Here is a 12,185-nt window from a genome sequence, read left to right as displayed (position 1 = left end):
TGGTTAGCAGTCAAATGCCTTAGGCACTACTCCACCAAAGCTCCCAGTGAACAACAAGGAGCCATAATTTGAACTCAAGCAGTGTCTAGAGTCCATGTTTGAAGTTAACACTGCTCTAACTCCTTGAGAATAACTCATGTTGTGAGATTTTGAAAACTTGTGTTTCAAGGCTCATTCTAAACTTAGAGGTATACAAAGGAAGAGAGGAAACAAATGTGAGAACAGAGACAGGAGACTCAAAGGTCCTTTGTAAGCCAAAAGTGATGTATAAGCTTGAGGGGCACATTATATGGTCAACTCAGGATCATAAAAAGAAGTTCAGGTTCAGAAGACGCTAATTTAAACAAAAAGGCAAAGAAGGTGATGTTGCAAGGCATATCACTGATATCCTTCTGGATAAACAAATATTTACTAACAAGAAATTTGGGGTTTAGCTACACTAAACAACAGAGTGGTTTAAAATCAGGAAAAATGTATGTCAGGGTTGTATCCTTTCACCATATATATTCAATCTGTATGCTAAACAAATAATCCAAGATGTTGGATTATACAAAGAAGAATGTGGCATCAAAATTTGAGAAAGACTCATTAACAACCTGTGATATGCGGATGGCACAACCTTGCTTGCTAAAAGTGAAGAGGTCTTGAAGCATTTACTGATAAAGAACAAAGACTAGAGCCTTCAACATGGATTACATCTCCACATGAAGAAAACAAAAATGCTCACAACTGGACGAATAAGCAACATCATGTCAAATGGAGGACGGATTGAAGTTGTCAAGGATTTATTTTATTTAGATCTATAATTAACACCCATGTAGGAGGCAGTAGTCAAGAAATGAAATGACATATTGCATTGGGCAAATCAGCGACAAAAGACCTCTTTAAAGTGTCAAAAAACAAAGAAGTTACTTTGAGGACTAAGATGTGCCTGACCCAAGCCATGGTATTTTCAACAGCTTCATATGTACATGAAACCTGGACAATAGATAAAGAAGACTGCAGAATTGATCCATTTGAATTAGGTATTGGCAAAAAACACTGACCAGACTGCCAGAAGGAGAAACAAATTTGTCTTGGAAGAAGTGTAGCCAGAATGCTCCTTGGAAGCAAGGATGGCGAGACTTTGTCTCACATCTTTGGGCATGTCATAAGGAGGGACTAGTTCCTGAAGAAGGAAATCATGCTTGGTAAAGTAGAGGGTCAGGGAAAAAGAGGAAGACCCTCATTGGGATGGATTGACACAGTGGCTGAAACAGTGGATGCAAACATAGATGACAACAATTGTGCGAATGACACAGGACTGGGCAGCGTTTTGTTCTGTTGTACATAGGGTTGCCATGAGTTGGTACCAACTTGACGGCACCCAGCAACAATGATCACCAGAGCAGCTGTTTACCTTTCAGTGTGTTATTTTAAGTGAGTGAATAAAAATGCTCTTAAAGGTAGGTTTTATGATAATTTAGCAATAATCTTTTCTGTAATAGATTCAAAAGGTAAAGATAATTAACTATATACCATCAGTGTAGCAGACCAGGTCAACATGATTGCAAAATACATAGTATTATATAGTATCTGCTATTAGCTGTTACATGGAAGACAATTTCTAATATAAAGGTGAATAAAATTGCTTTGTTTAGTAATTTGCTAATGGTATCTGATTTTTGTGAATTTGGAGCAAGCTGCCACAGGAAAACATTAAGCTTCCTATAGTGGAACCTCTGATGGTATTGATTTGCTTGCTTTTATTTCAGCAAAGTGTTTTACCCTCTTAGTTTTTTTTTTTTTTTTTAAATTAGAAAACATTCACATCATACTGTCTTACTAAACCAGAGATACTATATACATAATAGTACAACTATCAATTAATTTTATATTTGGCTCTTAAAATGTTTTTAAAATTAGAAATTAGTTTTCAATGTCAGGGTATTTTTCTGTGTCTCAAATGAACATGTCCTTTCATAGGAAATTCCCTCAAATTTTATGTAATAACTTTGCACATTAAACCTATTATTCTGCTAGAAATGATGCTCTTAAACTATTTTTTAGTGGAAAAATATTATGACTTCCTAGACTTTAGTCCTGCACTCATTCTCTCCTGAGTGCCTGAAAGCCTGTTCAAAGCTGTGGGAACTACATGTGATTCAGCTGTTGTGAATCATCATCAGTTTCATTTCTTTTTCTTTTTTTTTTTTTTAGGAAAAAGGAGATTTTTTTTCATGGGATGGCTCAAAGGGAAAAGGCAACCACAAAAGTCTTGGGGGTCAGAAATCTGGGATTGACGAAAATATGCTTAATGTAGAATGGGGGAAAATCAGATTTCTGATTTTTATCCTGATAAAGACTTCTGATTACAGATTCTTAGACATAAAATCAAGTCCCCACTTTTTCTGGGTGTTTCTTAGGGGAACTAATAATATAATAGTATATAATGTTATACTCTGAAGAAAATCCTTTGAGACCTCAGTAACTGCTGTGGTGCATTCTTAGAAAAATACCCCAAGAATACACCAAAGCCAAGACTATTTTTGTCTGTATCAGTTAGAGGGCAGCAGACATTCTAAAAGAGATTGGTCTCTTCTGTTGGACCAGGTCACCCTGGATGGTGAGCCAGAGCTTCGTGAATTCAACATCTAGCCTACTTGTCCTTGTTATTTCTTGGGCTGTGTTTTGGTTAGTGATCTTTGATGAAATTAACAGTGTATCTGCCAACTAGATACAGAACTTTAAGTATACAGCACATATTCTAAGCTCTGGACTGTTAGGCAGATGTAAACAATTTTCATTTATTACGAAATTCTTTTTTCAAAGCTTGAGAGTGTTATGCTAGTACACTACTGTTATGTGTCTTAATATTCAGAGTTAGACGTCCTTGTCCCAACTTCTGAAAGACGAGGAAACTGAAGGTCGGGTGACTTGACTGAGGTCACTGTGTCAGTGGTTGGGAGAGCTCTGATTTGATTGAAAAACCCAGGATGCTTCCCTTATATTGTTACAAAAGGCAGATGTTTCAGAATTAGAATGCATCCTCATATTCCGTTCTCTCTCTAAATAAAGGCTCTATTTGCAAATAAAAAAGAAATGGACAATCTGACATTTCTGGTCCATAATCAAAAAACCCCACTGCTGTTGAGTCAATTCTGACTCACAGAGACCCCACAGGACACAGTGTAACTGCTACATAGGGTTTCCAAGGCTGAAATCATTTATGGGACAAGACTGTCACATCTTTTTCTCATGGAGTGGCTGGTGGATACAAAACCACTGACTTCTTGCTTAGCGGTTGAATGCTTAACCACTGCACCACCAGAACTCCTCAATTCAGTGCATGAGCACCCTCAAAATACACTGCTCTGCTTAAATCCTGATTTACTGAAGGGATAGTTTTAATTGAACCATAAAAGTGATACAGAACCTTCCTATCTTTAAAAATTCCATGTAACAATGAATGATAGATTTATGACTCATTTAATTGTTCACTTCTTGCAATTTTGGGGCTGTCTCTTTGCTAAAAATGAGGGGGTGTCTTCATTATTGACACAATCACTCACTCCTTCAGTCATTTTTATAAACAAAAATATTGAGACAGCATAAATTAGAGAGAATGTGACAGAAGAGAAAGAATAATTACTTGTGGTTTTAACATTTACACAACTGCTGCAAACACATCAGAAGTTCAAAATGTTCAAAGTGAAATGTGTTGCACTGCACTGCGCTGCTTTCACATTCTGCCTCAGATTTATTAATATATCTGCTCCACTCCCGCTCTGAAATACTGGGGCTATGTCGGACATTTCTGTGAAGCCTCTAAAAATGCTACTCATTCAACCTCATTCACTGAACATGTATAAATATTACTGGACCTGCATTGAACTAACCTTTTTTGGTGGTTAGAAAATCAAAGGTATAGGTAATCATAGCATTAGCACTTGTCATTGCTGTCTTTATGTGCCATCGTTTCAGTTCTGACTCATGGTGACCCTATGTACAATGCAAGAATGAAACACTGCCTGGTGCTGCACCCTTCTCACAACTGTTGCCATGTTTTGAGCCCATTGTTGCAGCCACTGTGTCAATCCATCTTGGTGAGGGTCTTCCTCTTTACTTCACCAAGCATGCTGTCCTTCTCCAAGGACTGGGCCCTTCTGATAACATGTCCAAAGTATGTGAAATGAAGTCTCACCATCTTTCCTTCTAAGGAGCATTCTGACTGCCACTTCTTCTAAGGCAGTAATTAGCACTAGCTGAATTTATTAAAAGCACATATTATGCCCTGGTGGGCACAAATTATTAAGTGCTTGGTTACTATCTGAAGTTGACAATTTGAATCCATCCAGACGTGCCTTGCAGGAAAGGCCTGGTGATCTACTTTCAGAAGGTCACAGCCATTGAAACCATTACGGAGTACAGTTCTACTATGACACCCATGGGGTGGCCATGAGCTGGAGTCAACTCATGGCCAATGCTTATTATCTGTGGTGGAAACTATAGTGGATGCCTCACACAGATTTTCTCATAATTCTCACAATAATCTTCCAAAATGAGAATTCACACAACTTCCAAGGGTAATATGTCATTCCCAAAGGGGCTTGTATATCACGTTTTTCCCAGTTATTTCATTATTCCTAAAATCAGTCTCTGGAATATTTTCCCAAATTACAGCTTGAGTGAAAAATCTCTTCCATGATTTTATATTTTTCTCTGAGTTGTTTAATATTAGAGTAAACCAAAGTTTCCTTTAGCATGATTATTATGTAAATTAATATCATGTTCAAATATGCAAATTAACCATAGATTTAGATTTGGCATTATTACTATAACAACCTATAGCAGAGTTGTATTTTTTTTACATTATAAACACACTGTAATCAGTTCTTTAAAACACTTTGAGGTGGTAAGAGCTCTAAGGTTGTAAAACAGAGAGACAAGCATGGTGTTTAGAAAATAGTTAACTAGTAAACAAAGTCCAGGTAAAACAATTAGAATGCAGCGACAATAAAGAAGCCCAGTGGATTCTTAGCACTCTATGGATACATCCATAGATTAGGAATTGAAACAAACTGCTTATCTAACTTTAGGTATAATATAGTTTCCTTTAAAGTAGCTAATGATCTCTTAACCATGGGATTGTACCATCACATAATAATCTTTGAATTGAGACTCACGAGAAATGTAAGTTTAACTGCAAAATCAAAGCGACTTTAGACAGTTTGGACAATTGTTGACTAAAAACAGCAAATTATACTCTTGGCCCAAAACCTTGAAGCACCAAGTCAGAAAGTCCCTGGTAGGTAAAAAATTGATTTCCAAAAGAGGGGATTTTTAACCACATCCCTCCTTTAGCATCTGCAGTCTGTTGGTGCACAATTTCACACCACTGATAACTATGAAAAGCGTTTTTTTTCCTGGTATTATCTCCAAATAAAATCTTATGGTGATGTCAAAAAAAAAGGGAATAGAGAAATCAAATGTGTATAAGGAAGAAAGATTGCTAGGAGAAGAAAAAATAATTTTGAGTAAAACTAGTATTTCAGGGGAAACATGAACTGTTTGAATTTGATAATAAAAATAAGCCAAGTTTTCTTATCAGTTACAGTCTTCAGTTACATCAATGGGGTATGAGTGGATTTTCCCCTTGCTTTACTAAATGTAACAGAATGGAGGAAAAAAGGGGTATAGTTTGTGAGATCAGAAACAATGATAAACAAAGGGCTCTAAAATCGGCTACAATGTTCTCTGTCCGTGGGCGCTGTCCAGCTGATTTCAACTCCTAGCAGCCCCAGCTGATAGAACAGAACTGCCCTTCGGAGTTTTCTAGGCTGTAATCTTTACAGGAGCAGATACTTAGGTCTTTCTCCATTGCAACCATAAGGTGGGTTTGGACCATCCACTCTTCTGTAAGTAGCCAAGTGCTTAACTATTGCCTAACCTAAGGGCTCCTTAAACACTGTTTTCCCTCTCAAAATCAAATTCCTTAAGAATTAAGTCAAGCCAAAGGTGTTGAAAGCAGACTGTATGATATAGTGACTTAACTCGTAACATTCTTGTCTATCTTCTCTTTGACTTGCCTCCCCAGCTTCAACATCAGCCTACAGAGAATGCTGACAAGGTACAGCTTTATCTATAATTTGTCATATCTTGTATATGGGTAGTGGATACTGATTTTCTTGGTTGGGGCTACGTATCTACAATCTATGGATCATCCAATTAGAGGACCGATTTTTTTTTTTCCTTTAATAAATCTAAATAACCTTGGTTTTGGTTTAAAATATCACTGTTACTTAATTTCATAGAATAATTATAATAAAGCTATGTCAATCAAAGAATGAAACACTGGCTGGTCCTACACCATTCAGAGTTTTAACTCAGAACAATTCAAACCAACAGCATACTACTTTTAAAATGAGAACTGAACAGTTAACCTAGGCAATCCTTTTCTCATTTGCTGCTTAACGATATTTCAAGGAGTCACATAAAAATTACATCTTTATAATACTAATAAAAATAGTTTTCTTATTTGAGAGTAATTAAGTGGTATCCTGCCTCCTTTCTTGACTATCCTTGAATATCATGATCTGAATTTGTGTTTTGTTAGGCAACAAAAATGCAAACTTACTAAAGCCAATTTTTAATCACTTCTCAAATATTTTAAGTTATTGAGTAAGAATTACAGAGAAATCTTTATGTTTAATAAGAAAGTCTGCCAAAAAAAGGTTTGATAAGTACTCCTAAAAACAAATACTTGCAAAACAATGATACGGATAGAGAATAATTAAATATCCTATGGCCTTTTCCTTTTCTAACTTGGTTCTATTTTGTGATATGAGACTTTTTCCTTTTACAGTGCTAAATGAATTAAAAAATCTTCATGTAAGTAAAATTTCATGATTATATGATCACAAATCATTTGCATGTGAGTGGACCCTAAAGATATCTGTGTGTTATCCCCAGTATGAATACTAAGTTTAAAGGTGCTAAGTGACTTCCACATCTGAGTAGATTTCAGTCCTTGTTATAAAGCAGGTATCCTCATTCACTGTTTAGTAATTTATCCAAAGCAGTACACTGTCATCGTCAAGTTCCCAATGTATTTAGCTGATATAAATTAAACATTCCAGAAGTGACAATGCTTGACAACCAAATGCATAAAATAGTAAACAATTAACAATCAAAATAAGGAAACAGCTGTTAGTTTCTTTTTATATAAAATTATATCTAATTTACAATAAATACCAATTAAAATTACTAACCAATATACATAAATCTCTTCTGCCTTATCAAATAGCTATGAGAGTATAAAATTCTCTTAAATTTTCAAAGGAATTCTTAAGGTTTTTATTTGAGAGGGCATCTGTATCATGAGTTTGTTACTCCTTGAGTGTACGTACTGGTCTTGTCTATTCAATAAAAGTCAAATCATGTTATAAAAGTGAAAATAAAGGGCCCTAATAAGATAGTGAACATAAGTATAAGGCATTGCTATGTTAACAGTTATTTCCATTAAACTTAACAATAAAAAAAAACCCTCAATAACTACTAAGATTAGCACATTAAAAGCTTTAATGTACAGAGATATGACAAAATGTAATTTTAAAAGCAGTGACTTCATTTTGGTTGTGGAGAGAAAAGAATTAAGTAGTGGATGAATAACTGTCAATTGAAAGAAATGTCACTAATACTAGTGTATTATAATGACTTGCTACACGTTTTCCTTGTACCAAGAATACAACTCCATCCTATTACCTCTTTATTACCATCTGCCTTTGTTTTTGAAGTTATTTAAAGTTTAAGCAGTGATAAAAACCCAAACCAAACCCACTGCCAATTGAGTCAATTCTGACTCACAGTGATCCTTTAGAACAGAGTACACACACCCAGCTGGTTTTCCAAAGCTGTAAATCTTTACAGAAGCAGCCTGCCTTATCTTTCTCCCATGGGTTCAAACTGCTGACCTCTTGGTTAGCAGACAAATGCTTTTACCACCGTGACATCAGAACTCTTCAAGCAATGATAAAAAACAAAAACCAAACTCACTGCTGTAGAGTCGGATCTGACTCATAGCAACCCCTTCTTGGGTTTCCGAGGCAGTATCACTACAGAAGTAGATTGCCCAACCTTCCTTCTGAGGAGTGGCTGGTGGGTTTGAACTGCCAGCCTTCTGGTTAGCGGTCAAATGCCTTAGGCACTATGCCACCAGAGCTCCCATGCAATGATAAGAGGTTCATTATTTAAAAAGATGATTTGTGTTGATATGAAATATGAACCTTCATTTCATTTACTTTCATATGTCAGTGATTTAGGTTGTATATGTTAGAAAAGTTAGAGTATATTAGAGAAGTCAGTAAAAGTTTGCCTTATTGGGCCATGGTGCTTAGCCACTTAATCAGATGCTTATTAGATATTCATTGCATTTAATATAGACTTATCCAATTTTTGTGAATTATAGGTCAAAGGTATATAATTTCCTATTTAGAATTATGTAATTTCTTTGAAATATTCCCTTCATTTTTAAAATATCAACTCTATTAAAATTCTATGCCTAGAAGATCAACTTTTCCTTTATTCAGGTACATTAACTGTCATGTCCTAACTTTGTGCTTTGGATTGGGAATACAAACTGAGTAAGACTTGTTTGTGCTCAAGAGAGCTGAGTGTCCAGGAGAGAGACATGTATCCAGACACTGCAATTACAAGACAATGAGATAAGTAACACAGACACAGGCTGCCTCTAGGAGAGCACAGAAAAGAGGTGTTGCACTCCTTCTGGAAGAGTCAGGAAAGACTTTTGAAGAACTGCACTGTGTTCTGACAGATGACAAAGAGCGCTCCGTAGCACAAAGCAGGGAGAGGGAAGAAGCCCTAGGAACGCATGTGGCAAGGCAAGGAGCCAACTCAGGAAAGTGGCAGTACAGTTTAGCACTGAAAAGCACAGACTCTGGACTCAGACTGGGCTCCACCTTGGGTGATTACCTCTCTGCACCTCAGTCTCGCCATCTAGAAAGGGCAAAATATAGCTATATGCTTTAAAGGACTATTATGAAAATCAATGAATTTTTGTAAAGCACAAATAACTCAAAACTCACTGCCATTGAGTCGGTTTCAACTCATAGCACCCCCCTTTGGATTTCTGAGGCAGTATATCTTTACAGAAGTAAATTTCCCAGTCTTCCTTCTACACAGTGGCAGGTGGGTTGGAACCACCAAACTTCTGGTTAGCAGTCAAATGCCTTAGGCACTACACCACCAGAGCTTCTTATAAAGCACATAATAAGAGGAATATATGTGTTTGCTGTCATTAGAGGTGGAATGCAGATTTCTTGATGGAGGTGGTAGAAGGTAAGAAAGTAAGACTGGAGAGTAGGGATGAACCAGAGAGAGAAGGCACATGGTTAATTCAAAGGAGTTGGAAGCCATGGCTGGATTTCAGACATGTGAATTATGATCTATAATTAGTTTATGGCTTTGGGAAAGAGCAGTCACGGGGAAACTAGAGCAGATGAAATGTGAAGCAAGGAGATGAACAAGGAGGCTCTGGAAACAGTCCTGGGCCATTGCGAAGAGCCTAAACCAAAGCAATTAGAAATGGAGAGAAAGATTTAGTAAATACCTTAGAGGCAGAACTGGTAGGATTTGGTGACTCATTGGGTGATAGCATAAGGGAGAGGAATGCTAATGTACTGCATGGAAAAGATGCTACACTTTAGGACAGAATGAGCTGAAAAAGAAGTTGGTTACCTTCTTGATCTTTTGGTACTTATAGGCATACCATAAATGCTAACTTTCCTGCCTCGCCTCACCTTCCTACCTTTCCCTTTTTACAGGTTGAGATGACTTGAAAAGTAGAATTAAGGTTTCAAAATTTTTTTTTTTTTTTTACCAAGATTGAAGACTCTTTAACTTGATTTCTGAGTCCTGCCATTTGGCTTTGCTGTTCCTAACTTTATCTGAGATTTTGAATTTCAATGACAATACTCAAAATTTGGACTCTCTCTCACCCATTTTTCTCTAGCTTTCTTTTCGGAAAATGTAGAGACACTCTGGCTGGCCTCATTTCCCCCTGGTGTTATGTGATTCTCTGACATCAGCCAGATATATTCGGCTTTGACATATGATCCTGGTCGGCATGAGAAAGGAGGAGAAGACGGCTGAGGCTGTGAGCAGGATGTGACAGCTAAGCTCAAGACTAAGTGGCATCGGCAACAGGTGCTCCTTGGAACCCAAGTTAGAAATGGCTCCTCCTTCTATTTTTAAAACATGGGTAAGTAACTGTTTCATAAGTATATAGAAACTAAAAAATATGTCCATTGCCACAAGATACAATAATCAAAATATGGTATTTGTTATCATGAAGGTGGAGCAATTCTCTACTTTTTCCCATTTTTGAAGTAGAAGATTCTCATACCTATGGCAGTGGTCCTGAAGTAGGAAGATGAATAAACTGAGCTCTTAAACTGTTTTTAGTTCTATTATGTGATATCCTATATGTGGCTAACTTTTATGCTTACAAGACTGAGTGCCTTCTCTGTCCCTGGAGAGCCATTAAACTTAGCATACTGTCAGGGAATTGACAATGATAGCATAATTGAACCAAACACTTTTTATTTTCAATATAGGATTCTAAAGCATTATATAGTTCTTAAGCAGTAACAAGAGGCCACTTCCATCAAAGTTGAACTACCCAGTTTTCTGCCCATGTTGTTGTTGTTGTTGTTATGTGCCGTCGAGTCGGCCCCGACTCATAGCGACTCCTCCTTGGGTTTCCGAGCTCTGGTAGCATAGTGGCTAAAGCACTTGACTGCTAACCAGAAGGCTGGCGGTTCAAACCCACCAGCCACTCCTCGGAAGGAAGGTTGGGCAATCCTACTTCCGTAGTGATACTGCCTGGGAAACCCAAGGAGGGGTCGCTATGAGTCAGGGCCGACTCGACAGCACATAACAACAACAACAACAACATCACTACGGAAGTAGGACTGCCCAACCTTCCTTCCGAGGAGTGGCTGGTGGGTTTGAACCGCCAGCCGTCTGGTTAGCAGGCAAGTGTCTTACCCACTATGCTACCAGAGCTCCCTTTCTGCCCATATGTTTTTTACAAAAGAAACTTCTAATAATTTTCACCACCACTACTGGCTGTTTCTAAATAGCAAACAAACTGATGCAGTGAGATATTGGATAAAAGATAAAATCTAAATAATTTTCCTTTATAATGTTTTGTTCTTTGTGACAACACAGTTCTTAGTCACCATCATTCTTTCTAACCATAGTGTTTGGTAGAGACTTAAATCCAAGAAACCTTGGTCTGGCTTTGATCAATAATTTTGAGGCAATCAACCACACAGTTTTTGAGGGGGGAAAAAAAAGAGTACTTGATTTTAGTGTCTAGCAAAATAGTGTGTTGAGTTTACTTATTAATTTGCCCCTACCTAATTTTCAAAAGATAGATAATAAGGAAGTTAATACCATTCATTCTGTTTCTTAATTCACTGTGTAATTCTAATAGTTTTCCTTTATTATTCACTGAACTAGTGAGGAGCCAGTATCAGAAGTGAGAAATAATACCCCTAAATAAATATATTGACAAAAATGTTTCTGTATGCCAATTTTCTGCACCTTCTTTCTTATAATTAATTAGCAAGCTATTATATTTGACCTTGGCAAAAAAGTTTTAATTAGGCTGTCTATGGATATTTCAATAAATGTGATTTTTTTTGACATTTCAAACATAACCTTGTGTCATTCATGCCTGCCTCCTACTATTTTAAATGTAAGTATGTTCCAGCTGCAGAAATTACCATGGTTACTTCTTATGCCAACAGTGAACTGCACTTGGCATTTAAAAGTATTGTGCTGTCTATCTTCTACACTGAAATGACATCAATATCTCAATAATCGCAATATTATTAATTGATATGGAACCTATGAAGAAGTTTGACTATGAGAAAATTGGCCATAGTGTAAGAAGTTCCTAAGAACTGAAATATATTTAAGGGGCTTTCATGTGAGTCAATTACATTTCTATTCTCATTTTAATTTTACTAAATGCGGCTGTATTTTATTAGCAGTATTGTTGAACTGTTGAATGATTATAAATAACTTACTCCCTCCTCTTCTTTATGCACTCTCTTTTAGAAATAGGCACAAGTTTTTCGTTGAGTGGGCAGTGATTCATATTCATGGTAAAATGATTA

At 36.8% G+C, this 12,185-nt stretch overlaps 1 protein-coding gene across 1 annotated transcript in view; it reads right to left on the bottom strand.

Annotated features, from left to right (window-relative positions):
• The window catches only part of MEF2C (myocyte enhancer factor 2C), a 113,785-nt gene that overhangs the window by 17,658 nt on the left and 83,942 nt on the right, over positions 1–12,185 (bottom strand). The gene's annotated exons all lie outside the window — the stretch shown is intronic.

This window comes from Orycteropus afer, unplaced genomic scaffold (assembly GCF_000298275.1).
Source record: "Orycteropus afer afer isolate SDZICR_OR568_19922 unplaced genomic scaffold, OryAfe1.0 scaffold00105, whole genome shotgun sequence".
NCBI classification, from domain to species: domain Eukaryota; kingdom Metazoa; phylum Chordata; class Mammalia; order Tubulidentata; family Orycteropodidae; genus Orycteropus; species Orycteropus afer.
The sequence above is the reverse complement of the archived record's forward strand: the minus strand, read 5'-3'. Positions and strand labels throughout refer to the sequence as shown.